The 18,834-nt window shown below is 33.4% G+C and overlaps 1 long non-coding RNA gene across 1 annotated transcript in view; it reads right to left on the bottom strand.

The window, feature by feature from the left end:
• The window catches only part of LOC146998030 (uncharacterized), an 85,943-nt gene that overhangs the window by 10,006 nt on the left and 57,103 nt on the right, over positions 1 to 18,834 (bottom strand). Inside the window, exon 2 of the long non-coding RNA XR_015039990.1 lies at positions 13,779 to 13,990. This is a non-coding gene — a long non-coding RNA (uncharacterized LOC146998030). The remainder of the gene's footprint in view (positions 1 to 13,778; positions 13,991 to 18,834) is intronic.

Raw genomic sequence — 18,834 nt, 5'->3', positions numbered from 1 at the left:
CTATTTTCAACATCCATTTGTTTGAATGCACTACATTTAAAGAGGGTATGGTTTCCTTTACAATGGATACATTTTTTTGAGTTGGAATTAATTGAATTTATAACAAAACCCTTTGGTTTTGCACCGATACTGAGTTTAGAGGAAATTTGATAGGCATATTTTTATGAATGCGTTCTAGCACCAAAGTTCGATTTTTAAGAAAACTTAAAAATTCATCAGGTAATGGAACATCTTTAGATTTTCCTTGTCAATTTCCTGAAGGAGAATATTTATTAAAATTGCGTTAGATAGCCTATCCAGATTGTACTCTAACGTTTTTAAGGCGCGTAGATTGCGTTTGGTATGATCTAATAATCGGCGAAGTCCCTTGGATGATTCTTGCTGAATTTTCTCTTGGTTCAAAATGTTTTGGATATGACTATCAACTATCTCTCGTTTTTTTCGTAACGTAATTCTAAGGCTTGAAACAGTGATCGGTATGTGTCTTCACAATTCTCGATATTTTTTGCCTCTCCTTTAAGAGCAGCCTTTAAATAATAAAGCTTTTGTGTTTCCGTTAATTTCTTATTTTCAGTAATTAAGGTTATATATTGGCATTTAAAATCATGAAATTCTTCACATTTTCCAGAGAACTGAGGTTACGGCATTTCAGGCAATTTAACATTAATATTTTCAACAGTACAGTTAAGTACTGGTAAAGCATTAACTTTTGATTTTAATTTTGAAAGGAGGTATTTGAGACTTACCTTCATTTTCTCCAGATCGTCCTCTAGTTCTTCAATAATTTCACAGCATTCCTCTATGGAGACCTCTGCTGGTAAACTGAAGTACCGCTGTTTTAATTCATCCAAGGATCGCTTTATTCCTGATAGCGATTGCAATTTCACTTCTAAAAATGATTCACTTTCTTAATTTTCGACGAAGTCACGCATAGAATGTTCCAGTTTTGTTACTTTCGCTTTTAGGCAACCGCGTTGCCTGTTCAGAGATATTATATTATCCATAGTTGCTGTTCTTTCTCCGGCTCGACGGAACAAAATGTTGATAGGAATTGGTAGTTGTGGACTGTATATTAATTCATAAGCGTTGAGAAATTTAACAACATTTATTTTATTTCAAGCACAATAATTCCGCTTAAACGGGCAAAGAGTGAGTAAGGGACAATTTATTTTTACAGGTATATTTAGTTGAGAAAGCACAAGAAGTTGTCACATTGTTAAGAATTTTCTACTTTCCCCGTGTACCTTCGTTATGGAGTAATTATGTTGTAGTAGGTGGTTTAATTGGCAGTCTAAAGGTCTGATGCTCGAATTCATTAAATTTCCATGTTTCCTTTTCCGATAAATAACTAATCACGCTAGAGTGGAGTGATGAAAAAAATGATTAAAAATGTGGTAGACGATAACTCGTAATCATCTGGATTTGGCGTCTAAACCCTTTTCCTCACCAGTCTCCCTTTAAATGGTGGAGATTATAAAGAATTTTCTCCTTCGTCATAGCGTAATTTCGTGGAATAACTGGATATACGTCAAGCGGGCAAATGGAAAACTAAAGTTCAAATACTGGCAAGGGAATACTTGATTCTTCTTGTTTCCAATTTTGATTGCTCTACAACTTAATATTTCTTAGACAATGAATAATTAAGTTAAAATATACTTAATTTATTATAAAGAAAATTTATTATTTGTTAGACCTTTTGTTGTAAATTTGATAAAAACGAGAACAATTTACAGTTCCTCAAAAGGCACAGAATAAACAGAAGCAAATTAATGAGTTAATATTCCCTTAAATTTTTACAAGGCGAAAAAGAAAACGTTCATGAAACAAATATCATTTAATGATGCTGTATTTAATTAGTTATTTAACTGTAGTTTTTAAATAATGCGGCCCGAAAATAAGAAAAAAGCTGTAAAATAATTAAATTGTTGGAAACTTCTGGCTAATAATGTTTATGTTTGTGCAGATTTTAATTCAATAAGAGAAGCAATTAACATTAAATTACTTAAATATTTGAATAAACTTTATTTCATAATAAAAGCAGTGTATAACATATCTAATTAGTAATTTTATGAATATAATACGTTAATTAAATATAGCTGAAAACATAATCCCGTAAACTACGAAAAAGACATATATGAAACATTTCAAAATAGGTGTCTGAAAATATGTATTAATTATATAACCTTATTTATCATACATACTCTTATGTAATGAAATTATTGAAAATGCTGAAGAATTCTATAGCATTGAATTATTGAAAAAATATTTTATTTGTTTAAAAAAATAAATAACAAAATGTTCGTATAATTTACAATTTCAAGTAAAACGCTTTGGAATCTGAGGTTAAACTATAAGAACATAAGTACTCATAATTTAAAAATGGCAAAAAACTATAATTTTATACCTGGTTAATTTCTTTATTATGAGCATTTGCTTTTTACTTCCTTGTACTGAGTAAACAAAGTATTGTAATTACGAAAAATTCCGGGTACCATATTTCAACGAAAATATCCATTTTGATCGCTATCGAATGCAATTTAACGATGTTTTTGCGTGACATCTGTATGTAAAGCCAAAATAAAAGACTCTTTCTCCCCCCCCGAAAAAATATAAAACTGATTTAAACGAAATCTGAAGAGAACTTTTCGTGGCTTCTGCGCGTACGTACATATGTCGCATACCTCAAAAACGAGTAGCCTCAGAACGTTGCCATTTTGTATATGGGATTGCTATAACATGTAGTTGTGCACCTCGTATTTTGGTTGCAATCGGCCGCACCAAAAGTATATAAATATATGTATGTATATATCCACTCTGCTACCCGGCTCAGTGATCTCAGTTTCTTTACTCGTATATGTCTGTAAATTGTTCACTTTTTGCTTTAAAATGATTGAATTATGTTGTTCCAATCTTCCGGCTAAGATTTTTATGCCTTTAGTAAATCTGCATGCAATATTTGTCGAGTTATCTACAATTTAAAAGTTGTTTAAGTGTGACTAAGTCTAATTATTTTTGTCATGGTGGCCACGTTTGTTTACATTTGAAACTTGGCAGAATAGCAGATTTGTTGCCAATCTAGAGAAACTAAGCTTCGCAACAAAGATAACGCCTTCTTTTATCATTTCGAATTAAATCATGCTTAATCCATTCTGGAATTTATTCGAGGAAATAAGTGTTTAAGGTTTACTTCGTAATGTTTATAGATATTTTGTATTTTGAGTTTTTTTTTTTTTTTTTTTTTTTTTTTTTTTGCCTTGTAGCGAAGTGAGAACTGAATTAATGGAATGAGAAATACTGAATCGTCTGTGAAAAACTGTTTCTTTTTTCTTTTGTTTGCTTAATTTCTTTTATACATCGTTTTAGATTTATTATAGTATTTGAATAGAACATGTGATAATTCTTCAAATGATATAAATTTTGTGTATTCTGAGTTATAAAATGAACGAAATTTAACGCTATTAAGTGAACATAGCGCTAGAGTATCGGTATGGTCAATAAATATAGTGAATTATAAAAAGCGCATTTATTCTGTTGTGGTTTATGCTCTAACGACGAAGTAGATTTAATTTAATTCAATAAGTTTAAATGAAATGCAGAAAAAATGCGTATAATTTAATATTCCGTACAAGGAAGTCATGTGAGGTACACGTCAGATTTTTTACATTAGGGAAAATGCAAGAAAGGTTTAATTCCGTCAGACAAATTAATCTCATGGTCGCTTTTAAAGAAAGATGTATTTTATTATTTTTTAATGTGAGATTGCAAATATAATTTGTATATATTTGACAGATATGTCTGAATCATATTTAATGAAATATATTCCAAACATGTTAGTTGTCTGGTTGAAAACTAAATAGTTTATAATTTGAAGACTTGTCTTTTAAAACCCTTAGCATCTTTCTACGAAAACGTTACAAAATAATTAAAGCTTGAATTTTATAAAGAAATTTTATGAATAACAAAATAAGTTTGAGGAAGAAGATTTTTGATGTTTTAAAAGCAACAGCATAGTTTTCTCCCAAAGTTTGGTTTCTTTGATTATGGCAAAGCACTCGAGAGCTTTCTGTCTAAAAGAAGTAATTCATTTATGGAGAACTTCTAATGTATAAACTGGCTGGTATATACGTTACACATGGGGAAAATCACAAAAAGTGCCCCTGTAGCAAGCCCATTCACCGGCATTCGAACCCTGGACCGAGGTATCAGTGTTCAACGACTTTATCGTTACTGCGTTGGTGGGCTATTCCGAAGTTGATCTTATATTAAGTATTATGTCTTTGGCTTGTATAATTTCAGAGGAAAGAAAGCGCTACTGATGAAAGTAATAAATTACTTGGGACAACGTCAAGCCTTTTTAAAGGCCGTCATCCTTCCAAGAAAAATTATTGGTGTAAAAAGACAACAAAATGTTTTCAAATGAATTTACAGCTTAATTATAATTCTGCAAATTCTGGATACAAAAATGTAGTTTATTACAATTTTATCAGTTGCGAACAAAAAATGACTGTTGTGAACAAGGCGATGAGACGAGTGTAGTCGACTGCTGCATAGATGCAAATCAGTTTATACCGAATTCAGTAAAATGTCAGCAAATATTATTTCAATACAGATTGAGCCCAAACTTTCTGTATAAATTGATTTTCAAATATTAATAATTTTGAAATAATTTCTTACAGTTGCATTCTTCTAAGTGTGGTCTGCGGAACACAAGTTGCCCTCGAAGTCTGACCTTATAGTCCTATTGAATTTTCAAGATAACCTGTTATTTTTAAACGAAATTAACCAGATTTTACATCATTTCTTCCTGATGATATGTGGCTAAGTACAAATGAGATATATTTCAGCTGTATTCTCGAAATAAAATGAACTAAATCTCTGTCTACAAAGTAATTGTTTGACTATTATCATTGCCCATGAGAAATCAAAGGAATCTGAGGGTAATTTTTATTTGTGGGTTAGTGGTATAAAAACAGAAAAATATTTCATTTTTTCTAAACTTAGAATCCTTTCAGTAAATGCGATTAACTACATTATTGAAAACGAGTTATGCAATGGCATGCACTCGAATCTCGAAATTCCAAGTGCATTATTTGGAACATATTTTCAAAGTGGTAAATTTAACCAATTTAGAAGGGTTCCTGAATTTTCAATTGCAATTTTTAAAATAACAAACTGTCATTAAATGAAAGAAAACAGTTACCTGAAATATAAAGTGTTCAAGTAACACAGGATTTAAAGTGAAATTCGAAGCTGAAGATACGGTTAATTTCTAGGCTTCATTACCAGCGAATAGATTAGGTTATTTGAATGAAGCAAAGCTTATATGGAAAGAGGAATCCCTTCGTGGAGAACTTTCTGAGGGAAATTGGCTTGTATTCTTGTTACACATGAAGAAAACCAATCATGCACATCATATGCTATTTGCTTAGGTTCGAATCCAAAGTAGTTCGGTGGAAACAGAATATAGTAAACAGTGCAGTGGTGCTTTCAAAATTGCATTTCAGTTTGACTTTATATTATCTGCGTGAAAAAGAGTTTTCATGATTTACTCAAAGGAAAGCAAAGTACCACAATCGACTTGATGTATGTGCTAGTCTCACAATTAAGCTTACTAGCATACATCCAAACAAAGAACCGCTGTGCAAGAAGCGACAGGCTCAACTTGTGTCAATATAGTAGCCAGCATTTATTTAACTTTCAATAATCATATCAAGTGAACGAGTTTATCGTGGTAAAGAGGAAGAGAGTATCGCATCTCATTTGCAAAGGACTTGGGCACATCATAAGTGACATAAGCCTCCGTTTTGATAGAGAACACACTAGGCAATCGATCCAAGGATATAAATCTGTTTCTCTATCACGAATCTCTCGAGGAGACTTTTGGTTCGATTGTGTTTTAAGTGCCCCTTTTCTGCCACAAATACACTGTACATTTACAAAATATATTGTACATCCTCTTTCCGAGATTCGAATTTGGACCCAAAGATGTGGCAGACAACGCCACTAACCACCACATCGATAACGACTCCAATTTGTTGGCTGATACTAAATATTTATTCTGATTTATGATAGGCTTCTTGATCAATTCAAACTTTCGCTTAAAAAATAGCAGTGAAAGAATTTTTTGTAAAAAGTTGTTGAAGTATAAGTTCCTTTCTCTTAAAATTAATTCATTAAAAGATAGATTTACAATTTCTAGCCCAATCCTTCTAATTCTAAATCTTCTCTAAATTATAGTTGGCAGTTTATCTGCTATTCTAATTCAGTTTATTCTCTTCACATTCTTTCCCTTCTGCGCTGCTGTCAATCCCTAACCTTGCTCTAACCTCACTCCCGCAAGATTTCTTTTGCAGAATTTCTCTCGTTTTGTACTAGTTGACGCCGTTGAGAAAAGAACTAGTAGTTGTTTGACTGTTGTTCGCCATCATTCGATTTCTGTTTCGACCTCAATCGGGGAACCAGCCAATCAGGAGGACCTTAACTCAATCAGAACTTTGCTCATAAGCATTACGCACTAAGCTTTGGGCTAATGGGGGAAAACTTGTTCTTCAGTTCTCTTTCTGAAAACAAAAGAAAGGAATTTGGACACAGATGAAAGAGTAAGCTGTAAAATTTATTGTTTATTGAATCGGAGGTAGGATTAAAGGACAAATAACCGAATAAAGTTTTTTATCTCCTTCAAATATTGTACAAGAGATACATGATCGTAACATCTATGAATGTTTTTTAAAAAATCTACATCCAAATAGAAAAACATAGAATTGCTTGATTGTAATTACCGAAAAATTACTAACATTAAATCTGAGAAAAGATGTGAATGGCATAACTCATACATATGATTAAAAATGCTTTTAAAATTTTTAGAGCTCTCAATGAAAAGATATTGACAGCAGAAATTTCAAGCGGCTTCAGCAACCACTGTGCATTTATCCACGAATGATGAATCAACAAAAAGTATGGAAAATTAAAGAGATTAATAATTTTTAATTTTCAAAGTCCGTTCCAACCAGGAACGGAACGTGGTGAAATACAGCAGTGCAAACATTCCTATTGCTGTCTTCTTACTATAAACTCTTCACGAGCGCAATTATGCATATGCGATTCATAGTTAGTTCTAAACGATGTTTCATTGTTTATTCTGTGACTTTATAAAAAGCATTAATTTTATTGTTCTATAATACCTTGAAAACATACATAATACTATCTACTATAGATATCGTGTTTTCGTGCTGTTCTATCATTTCTTCAGTATTGAAGTAAATCATTAGAATCTTTTTTTAAGAACGCAGGTTGTAAGAAAATTAAATTTAGAATATAAAGTAAATGCGCTGCATTCTTACTTTGTTTAATGCTGTTCATATTCAACTTCATGTAATTTATAAATTAAATTTTGCTGGATTTTTGCATATTTCTCGAGTGTTTCGCTATATTTAGAATTATCATGACATTGTATATGATGTTACATGCGGTATTAACTGAGAACTGCAGAGGTCGTAGAATCTATATCCGTCGGATGTGAAGTATGATTGCATGTTTTCAGTTTAATCTTTCTCTGTTCTAATTAAAATGGCTTGATAGATTTTCGAGTAACTTGCTAGTTTGTTACTCATGAAGCTACGAAATTTCGCCCAGAGATTTTTTTGGAAGTGTTTTGGTGTACTTAGTTTAAGCGCTTCAAAATTTGATTCAGAATGTTTTAAATTTAGTGGTGAATCAGTGTATACACATTTTTCAAGCTGTCCTTTATCGATAGAACCACATACCCAAGAATATTTTTCTTGCTGATCGATTTCGATCCTTTTATGTTTAAAATACTTTTATCTGGTTGCAACGAACGTTTTACGCCAAAACAATATTCTTAATAAAGTTAGACATAGAAACATAAAAGCAGTACCTTCAGCGCGAGTAGTAATCACCATCCAAACCTATGATCCTTTGCCAACGTTTTAGTAATTTTTCAAAACCTTCTCTTCGAACACTTGGTGGTCAAGAGTCCAAAAATACATCAACCTCATTTCGGACGTTCTGTGCAGAATGGAAGACAGCACAGCAATATGTAGTTGCAGATATGAAAAAAGTAGACGTCTGAAGGAGCGATGTTGGGGCTACATGGTGGTGTGGCAAAAGATCCCATTCGTGTCAGTACAGACTTCTATCAGTGAAAGAATACATATGTGATCTTGCATTATCTTGATGGAACATTAACTTTTTTGCACCGGAACTCAGTTCGACATTTTTCCTTGATGGAAGCATCAACGTAGACTAGTATGTCGCTATACACCTTACTGTTGAAAGTTTTAGCTTTTTTCAGCTATGAACACATATCTAGCGGCCGTGTGGTGTTATAATGAAGGGAATATTTTACAGTCCCATCTTCAAGTGTCCTGTACCAGTAACCGGTGCAAAAATGCCAATAAGATATAAAATGATGCTTTGTATATAAGCGAACCGCATATGTTTTTCAATGAGCACATAAATTTCCAACTCTACTCACTGATTTTTATTTCTCAGTGTCACCTGCAGTTATCCTAAGTAAGCAAATCGTAAATACGTGAATAACACAAGTGACTACTACGAATGTGACAAGCAAATATTACACAGGAACTCTGAAAATATGGTAACAGCACATATGATATACATTAATATACCCTGTTGATTGTGTTCAGTATAATGCATTTGAATAACTTCTTATTGTATCCAAGTTACCACTGACTTCTAGAGCAAACATTCTCTGTATATTCAAAATCACAATGCATAAAGTGTTGCTAAAATCCTCATTCAGCGCAGTCAAAATCTTGACATGGTCTCTTTAATAACCACAGGTCACAAATACCCATCTTCCGAAGTAACTATAAATTCCGCTACAAATTTTAATATTTCATAGAGATTTTTGGATTGGCCTAGCGATAATAAAATGCTACACCAAATGAGTACAAATCCTGATAGTCATATAACAGGTGATACAGCAACTCAGCTGGTGGTAAGTAAGTACCTAAAGCTATATACATGATTTGGTGACATTTTGCAAACGAACTGGACGTAAATGATGGTTTTAATCTGGCAGCAAGATAGTTCCATTTCAGACACCTTGTATTTAATGATAACGAGGTTTTTTTACAAATTTCACAGTGTTCTAAAGGAATTCTCTTTCTCTCAAATGCCGAAAATCGTTTGACAAAATAGAATTAGCCACGCCAGCGCGAAGCTGTTTTCGCAAACGATATTTGCAGTGGCGGAAAACTTTCGTTAAAACCCGATACTTCGAAAATGGGATATAAAGTAACTTCTCCCTCCTTTCTGCATGTCTTCGTGGTGTAACTGTTAGCTCACTCGACACGTATTCGAGAGGTCCAAATTCGAATCCCGGCGAAGGCATTGCTCATTTTTTCATATCTCCTGCCTGATGTTACATGCATTCTAATAGCTAATGCTTATATATTCACGCATTCATCTTACGTTATCCAGGCTTTTAGTTTGTTCATGCGACCTCATAGAGAAGCAAATGCATTCCCGAAGCAAGCATCCTGGGTCTCGGGAGCTGCCAGTTTAATATAGTGGAGGGCGTGGAACATATACCTGCTTACCTTTGTTAGACACCAGGTGTCCCCGTCTTCCGTCACCTGTCTCCTGCTTCATATGTATATGTATATATATGTGTGGGTTGGCTCCTGCTTCATTTGTATATATGTATATATATAATATCAAATTAAAATTTATCAAACAATGCATGAGCATTTTATTGCTTCATATTCCATTCGTTCATTATTTTGCTTTAGTCAAAGTATGGGATGCCATGCTTTTGTTCAATCATCAAACACAAATTTTGTAACTATGCTGAGCAATTTCCTTTCTTTTTCATTACGACATTAGATACTTTGTTACTATGCTGAGTTTTTGGCATTTTGGTGTTACGTACTTCACAGTCTTGCTGAGTAATTCTCTTCCCTTTTATGAACTTATATACTTTGTACTATGCTGAATAATTTTCTTTCTAATGCTGATGCCACTGCATACACTTTATAAACTAAGTGAATAAGTTTCTTTCTTTTTTAAGATATGTGTCATTGACTTCATTGGCGGCAATTCTATAGAAATTTTAAATCGTGTATTCCTTTTCTGGAAATATGGTTCTTCCATGCGCATATTTCTTAGCGTTCGTTTACTTATCTTTTATTAACATCATTGTGCTTCATTTAGCAATTTTTCAAAACGTCCTGGCTTCTTTGCACAACTGCTGCTGTAAATTTCTAGTTTTTATCATCTACCATTTTTATAGAACTGAGAATGGTGAAATACAGTAGGAAGAAAGCAACAGTATCCCAAACTCACCAGTTGCTTTCTTCCTACTATAATCTCTTCATGAGCATAAACATGCATTTAGCTTAATTCGTCTGTTTATGCTGTACGCAAGCATCGTGCATGCTTGTGTTTTTCTTAGTTTCCTTTCGCTTCATCTTAATTCTAGTATAATAACTTCAGAATTTTTTTCAGAATGGATTTCTCATTTAATATTCATTTCGTTTCATTAAGCTTATTTTTTGTCTTCTACAAAGATTTACTAGTAACGAAGTTTTTAGAATACTATTCTTGTCTCATAAGTCCATTGTTCTTCACAGCGCTCTCATTTAATAACTTTTTCTTAACTTTATTATTGTATAGAGTGTTACTATTATTTTAGTTTTTAAACGGATTTCTCATTTAGTTTTCCCTTTTTATTAAAAATGTTCTTCGAGTTATTTCATCTTAATAATTGAATTTTTCTTACTTGTTTTTGTCCTTATCATTAATTTATTTTTTCATGAGTTAGTCCCATTTACTATTCATTCCTTTCAACCTTTCTCATATTTCTTTGCCGTATTTTTAACTTTCGATTCAATAGTTTATGTCAATAAAATATAGAAAGTTAAGAATGTGAAGAATTCCTTGCTATGAAACTAAGAATGCTATTATTTTCTCATTTATATACATTGTTCATCTTAGCATTTACATTTAATAGTTAATTTCTTAATTTCATTCCTATATATTAGCAATAGCAATAAAAAATGGAAAAATAAAAATGTGAAAAAGTAAATCTTTAAACATTGCACTTGAATGAACAGAAATTAGTCTCTCTTATCAGCATGTGTATAAAGTACGCGGCATGTGCCATTTCCAAAGTAGACTTTGAAATATCTTCGAAGTAAAGTCATGCGCATATAAACCCGTTTCCAGCAATATTCTGTACAATACACAAATAGCAGCTTGTGCAAAACCGCAACTCACGAAATCCTTTATATTGACTATTTAATTGAATTAAATATGTACTAACCCCATGAAAAATACCCACAATTATACGCAAATTTTCCTCTTGGAAAAGAAATCCATAAAGCATAAAATTCATAAAATATTGGAGATATGTGTACCGAAAAGAAAGCGAACTATTCAATGTAACGAAGATGTTCAGTGAACAGTCTTTAAGACGACCATCCATTGTTTCATGCGATTTGGCTCTTTTTTTAATTCGAATGTCTTACAATTCAAGTTCAGCACGAATGCTTATGTATGCTCTCAGAACTACTGATCATTTTTCAAAAAGGCCTTCTTAGAAATATTATTATTACAAGAGAAATTCACTATACTTAATGTCATGCCGCATATGAAAAGGATGCATGCTCAGAAGGCTATCTCGATGGAATATGGGTGTGGAAATGGATAAAGAGAAACACAGATGTGTTTGCCTGGCTAAAGAGTCCGGACTCCACCAAGAATATGGTGGATTCAGCTATGGCGGACAGTTTCAGTGGTTATCTCTTAGGCTTCAGTCCAGCTAATGATAATTCGTAATGCTGCTACCAAGTTCGGAATCGAGATGTTTTATCTCTAGATGATGAAGATTTTTGCAGATTTCGAAGAAGATTTTCGCCGTTTTTCCTAATATAGGATATGTATTCAAGAAATAGTGATTTGGTGGAACCCTTTAGCAAAGCTGCTCTTTATATTCAATAAATTTGGCAAGGAGAAGCAAGGGGTAGTACTATAAGGTATTTTCTCCCTTCTTTCTGCATGACTTCGTGATGTCACGCTAGCCCACTCGGCGCGTAATAGAGAGATCCAAGACAAGGAAAAGTTTAGGACTGAAATATATTTGAAATAACGTTTCCTACTTACGGTGTCGAACATGGTATCGTCTGTAAGCTAGCCAGATGCGCTAACCTTTGTATGCTACTATATATGGGTTAATCCAGAATGTTACTTCGGTAAATCTCATTACTCCATTAAACTCCTGGAACATATGAACTTTTCCAATAAGAAATAAAGAGAAAATAATTAATATGTTCTCATAAAAAACTTTATTGTAATTATTATAACACATTTTAATACTAAAATTCAAATGCAATTTAAATTCTGTATATTATAATCAATCACAAATTGTAAATTTTGAATTACTTCTTAACCCTGAATAAGATATTTTACATACGTCTGCATTATCATATTTTAAATTACCATTATTATTTCTTTTTAAATTAATGATAATGTGTTCCAGTATATTTTAGTTTGGACTATTAAAATAAAACATTTTTCAGAAGTTTTCTTCTTCTGAAGTACTTGTTCAAAGAATTCTTAGAAATTCAGAAATGCTTGAACAAATGTCAAAGAAAAGAAACGAATGAGGAAGAACCATCCGCTTCTTCACAGTGGTGAAAGAATTTCATTTAATAAAATTAATCTAATTTTCAAAGCTATTTAAAAGACACGTATGTGTTCAAAAGTATCTCAAGAAGAGTTATATCAATTGATAAAGATAAATTCATTTACTCCAAAAACATTCCTCGAAGATTAAAGCAGATTCATAAAAAATGCATCACCAAAATGCGGATGTTTTTTAATCATCGTTGCAACGTTTGAAGAAATAATTAAAGAGAAAATATTTCTAATTTCATAAGGATGTATTTCAACAAGAACTCATTCTTTGGATTTTAATTGAGACAGAAATAATGGAATAAATATTTACTCTAGCAATTTCTAATTTTCTCTCTATTGATAAATTTCAAATAAAGTAAGAAATCAATTATAAACGAAGATATAATGCCAAATATAGAATATTATATATCTTTAGCTTAAAATTCATATTAGTTTTAATGAACCATTTTTAGGCCGTTACTGAAAATATTATGAATGTTCCAAAGTAAACATTTTTGAAAGAAACTATTCAATTACAAAAGTCAGATAAAGCGAATAGAAGTAAAATAAATCTCATTAAAGGCAATACGTTCAATCTCAAATGAATCATTTCAATTTTTTGAAGAAATTGAAAATGTTCAGAAGTAAATTTACCAGTATCACAACTTGTATCTTCATCTAAAACGTTAAAGATACTTTTTAAAGAACTTAATGATTGAAAGCCTAAACTACCTCAGTTATCTACTGATTAAATGTCTTAACGATTATATTCGTCGAATATAAGCATCAAATTTTTAATTTTTGGAGTACGTTTTAATTATGTTTTCATCCTTATCTTTAAAAAGCAAACAGGAACTAGGAAAATTCTACATGACATTTTTTATTTCAGTGCTTACTCTAAATGTTTCATGAAAGATAATCAATCAAATTTAACTCTTCTTAAATTCTTTATTCCACTTTTTGAACACTAACATAGAACAATGTTAAAATAGGGCTCAGTGAAATTATAGTCGAGCTACTGACGCCTCCCTGTGAATTTACCTAGTGGGCATACGACGGAAGTGATGAATAAGATCTTCAATCCAACAAAGAAGCTAGGATGGTTAAATGATACATACCAGTTTCCAGGTTCCGCTTTATGCCGAGAATAACATGCAACTTGCATGTTTTTATCCGGCTGTCGTAAGGTAGGTGCCACTGGAGGCGCTTGAGGTAGAATGAATGCTGGAGCTAAGTCCGGGTGGTATAGGTGGGGTGAAGCGGCGTGACTACTGTCTCGTGTGCTGGCTTCAGCATCGTTTTGTTACTTAGAGATTCCAGGTGAAAAGTACTGAAAATACAATATTTAACGCAGAAATGTAATATGAAATTATAAACATTATATACAGAAGCCTTCACAAGGTTGTCTTTGATGTAAATGGAAATAAATGCAGTCATTGGAAATGGTGACAGTTGCAGGAAAAATAAGGAAGTTATCACAGGAAATAATACATTTGCATTTATGACAGTATAAATAACTGCATGTCACTAAAAAGTTTTAATTATATTGCAAGTTAAATCTTAAAAATTTTACATATTTGGCAAACGCGGCAACCAATGGAGCACCTGAAATTCATAAGTTCATTCAGCTAGTTCTCTGTCTATACATTTGCTTGATAACTGGCGGTTATATTTTCTAACCCTAATCACCCGTGGAATATGGCTTTTATAAACTGGTGCAAATGATCTGTAGTGAATATGTGCATATCATTCGTGTACTGTAGAACTTTAGCTGTACTAGTAAGCTTTAGGTACTGTAAGATAACATATACTGGTTATCATTAATTAAGGAAAAATCACAAAAATGACGATTACTCAAACATTACGTGTAAACTTTAATGAAACTGACCCACAGTATACAACACATAGTAAGGTACAAAATAACATCCAAAGAAATTACCAGACAATTATTGTGTTATAGAAATTAACACATGTATAAAATGAACAAATTGGATGTGTCAATTTGGTACCGGAACATAACCTTCAATATGGAGTATTATCTCCCTTTGAAGCAAGACAACACGTACAGCGATGAGGATGTTTTCAATTATGCAGTTCTAACAGTTCCGTAGGAAGGGAGAGCCATTGTTTTCGCAGAGCAGTTGCAAGCGTGGCAAGGGTCTGAAGAGGAGGATTGAGAGCAGTTATAGGTCTTCCTGAAGCATCTCAAACATGCCAGGATCCAAAATCCCTTTTAAGAATCGGGTTCAGTCATGGAGCTGGCCATTCCATGAATCGTTTGCTGCTGAAGATAATCATCCACGATGCGCGACATGTGCGGTCTAGCGTTGTCGTCCTGTAACAGGAAATTATCACTTATTGGATAAACTATTGGAAATTATCATCTACTAGCATAAGGGCGCACATGAGCATCAAGGATATCATCTCTATACGCCTGAGCATTCACGTTTCTACGTGAAAAGACATGGAGGTCTCTGCGTCCACTCAAGATACTGCCTCAAGATACTCAAGATACTGCCTTCTCCGTATGTATTTCTTTCACGGGTTTCTGAAGGATGATATCGGGTTCCAGGTTCTGTCCAAATCAAGTAACGCCTACTATCGCTTTGGAGGCTAAACCTGGATTCATCAATAAAGAAAACATCCATACAGAAAAAATAACTCCATTGATCAGCTGTCCAGTGGCAGTTGACGTGCCCACCTCAAACGTTCCCTTTTATAACGTGACGTGAGCGGCACGCAAATGGCTGGTCACATGGCGTACATAACGCCTTCGTGAAGCCTTCTACGCATGGTTGACGATGAGACCAACCTTCTAGTTTCTGCAGAAGGGAGGATCTAAGTCGAGTCGGCGTTGACGTTCTATTCCTTTGTGCGCATAACAGTAAACATTTGTCATCAGCGCTCTTCATAGAGATTAGCCGTCTTTGGCTGAACTTCCTTTTGGATGCCGAATCTGTGGTCAAAATTGTTGCTAAAATTTATGAACCACAGAAGAACTCATATTTAGCCATTTGGATACTTCTATACACTTTGTTCTTCCTATAGTCTCCCAATCGCTCTCCATTGCAGTTCTTCTGACAAATGATGCCCGGAGGTCATTGTTACGAATTGGCTATCCCCGATTTTTTATCTCAGTATCACAAAGAAATTTATAGGCTTTCTCTGAAACCTGCCATTTATGCTCATCGCAGATAACTTATTTCGTTTCAGTGCCACTAATTCACATACTGCAGGTTTTATCAAGAATTTTTAATTGACAACATGTTCAAATTTTATACGGATTGGCTTATTTTTTGAACGACTTTTCGCTAATTGTTGTTATTTTGCCTTAATATTTGGAAGCCAGTGTACTTTCACTTATGCCAGAGCCACAACCAGCTAGCAATCCTTTTACTGTTAGGGCATATCCACAGCTTAAAGTGATCATTTCCATAGCATCAGTCACTCAAGGTTGAAAGTTCAGATGTATTATCTCTGCCCTAAGTTTAATAAATACTGATATCTAAAGAAATATATATTTTTCCTTCCAGGTGCAGAAATGTTAAGAATTATTGATCAATGCAGAAATGAAACATTCACTGTGCACTGGCCAGGAAATGAACAAGGTCTTCAGATTATACGATTTTTTTCCAACATTATATTACAAGAGCACATGAATGCAGGGTCTTCAATTCCTTCATTGAATCGCGCATGAAGTTCGACTGCGGTAAACTTTGACTCCAATCAATTAATTTGAGTCTCTGTCTAACAATAGTCCAACAACTTTAGTTTTGGCGCTACTATGCAGATATAATGATTTTTGCATGCGAATTTCTTGAAAACTCCTGTACGCATTGTTGGTGAATTCAGCCCAAGTATTCATATTAGCGTACTGATATAATCACCATTACACTACAAAAACATAGTGGGAGGAACTTGTTTAATTCTTGTCAACCTGATTGTATTATTACGATAGTTGGAATCCTTAATAATGTGGAATGCATAATTATATATATAATGAAATAATGAATTGTACATAACTATATTTTCCAAAACCTCTTTATTTTTAAGCGTCCTTCTCTGACTTTCTGATAAATGTAGGAGCAACAAATTTCCAACTAGTATATATAGTATATTCAGAGTGATATACTTTTGAAAACTTTTGAGTGTGATTCATTTATGTTAATCGATTTAACATTTTCGTATTTGCTTATAAAAGCTGTAAATAATATATATAATAATAGGTATTGCTTAGAAGCACTTGTAATCTTACAGTTGTAAGGATTATGTTAATTTTATTTACAGTTAAATTTTGAATTAAACTTCCTTTCCTATCGCTTCTTAATTTCAACTTACCACTTCCGGCCAGAACATAGCTTTAGAATCACGTCGGAATGCTAATGAGGAAGAGCGGTATTTAACCGCGATTTTCTACTGTCTTAGTGAGAGAGATACGAGATATTCTGGCTAGCACGAGCTTTCTTCGGGTTCCTTCTGCTTTGGAACTTCACCGCGAGCTGGAATACATGTTCTAATGTTTGCGGATTACGGACTTCGAGGAAATCTTGAGCTGACGGTAGTAGACGGGGTATAATTACCTCGATAAGTTCACTATCGGGCCTCTTTCCATATAATAAATTGAAGATTTGAATTTTTCGTTGCGGCTGGCTTCATAGGGGCACGCATGGTTTCCACGATGAATCCGAATTCTTCCACTGGATTCGCGGCCGTTTGAGGGACCTGAAAGGTCGGAGGGGTCAACGTAAGCTTCCCGGTCTCTAACGACATGGTCCGTTGAAAATTTTCGAGCGCCAGATGTAGGATTCTCCACTGTGTATTTCTAAGTTACAGTTGAAAGTGAAGAATCTTAAGAACTAGTAAGCGAATAATGGCTTGAGTTCGTGGGGTAGAAAGCAACAAGTGAGAAGGGTGAAATAACCCTTTATTATTCCAACTAAAGTTTAACAAAACTCCGTCTTGGAGTTGTACAATAAAGCCGACACTCGGGCTTCAACTTAAAAGACTAAGAAATAAACTAAACTAATCTTAACTAAAAAAATATAGCCGAAGCTATCAAAATTCTAACATAGTTGGCACCTTAACGCTAATTGACTGCGAAACTATCAAGGGCCTAAAGTACGGCTAAAGTACGGCCGAGTGAAATAACAGATTAACGAGAGAGTAGCCTAAAAAGGCGGACGCGTGCTAGCCAGAACATCTGGCAGCTCTCTCACTAAGACAGTAGAAATTCGCGGTTAAATACCGTTCTTCCTCGTTAGCATTCAAACGTGATTCGAAAACTGCGTTCTGGCCGGAAGTGGTAAATTGAAATTAAGAACCGATAGGAAAGGAAGTTTAACTCAAAATTTAACTGTTAATAAAATTAACATAATCCTTAGAAAATAAATAATTGCAGTAGTTTTCTACTTCAAGATCACTAGTCATACTATTATTTTCTAAATAAATAAAATCATTTCATAATTAAGATAACTTTTCATGTGCTTGTATGTTTGTTACCGAGAACTAACTGAAAAAGTTTTGACTAAATTAAATTAAAACAATAAAACAGAATTTGCAATTCTCCTTTCATCAGCAAATGAATTTATAAAAATTACTACACATTTTACTATTTCATTATATTTTTCTACATATCTTAGAATGCAATTTTGACGGTGAAGATAATTTAATCATGATATGACGTCAGAGATTTCATTACAACGGTGTCCCTAACGAACAAGTAATCCGCCATGGCGTTCACAATGCAGGATACTGTTTGTCATGCATTATTATAAGAATGTTTTTAATCTGCTCCCGAACTCATTTCATTATCACAAAATATCGCAAAACGATTAGAAGGCTATTTGGAAAGTGTGGTCAGTTTTTAAAATGCTAGGAAAAGCTTTTCAATTAAATTTAGTCTGAGTCTTTCCCATATTGCGCTGGACATAGAAAACTCATCAATCCTTGATTTACTTTCACACCTGGCTCTGATAAATTTGATGATGTAGGCTTCAAGAATTTGTCTAAAGCGATTTAAAAGTTGTCCAAAGTAATCCCTCTCAGGGTTGTCCTAAAGTAGTGCATAGTCCTGTTATTCAACAGGTCAGCCATTCTGTTTATCTCAGCTTACTGGGATGCCTTTATTGTAAAAAGAACCTTTTCTCACTTTAAATGAAATAAATTTTAATCTTG

The sequence above is a fragment of the Stegodyphus dumicola genome, chromosome 3, assembly GCF_044657685.1.
Source record: "Stegodyphus dumicola isolate Sdum_Otavi_A_Nest chromosome 3, ASM4465768v1".
Classification (NCBI taxonomy): Eukaryota; Metazoa; Arthropoda; class Arachnida; order Araneae; family Eresidae; genus Stegodyphus; species Stegodyphus dumicola.
This window is presented reverse-complemented; position numbering and strand designations above follow the sequence as displayed.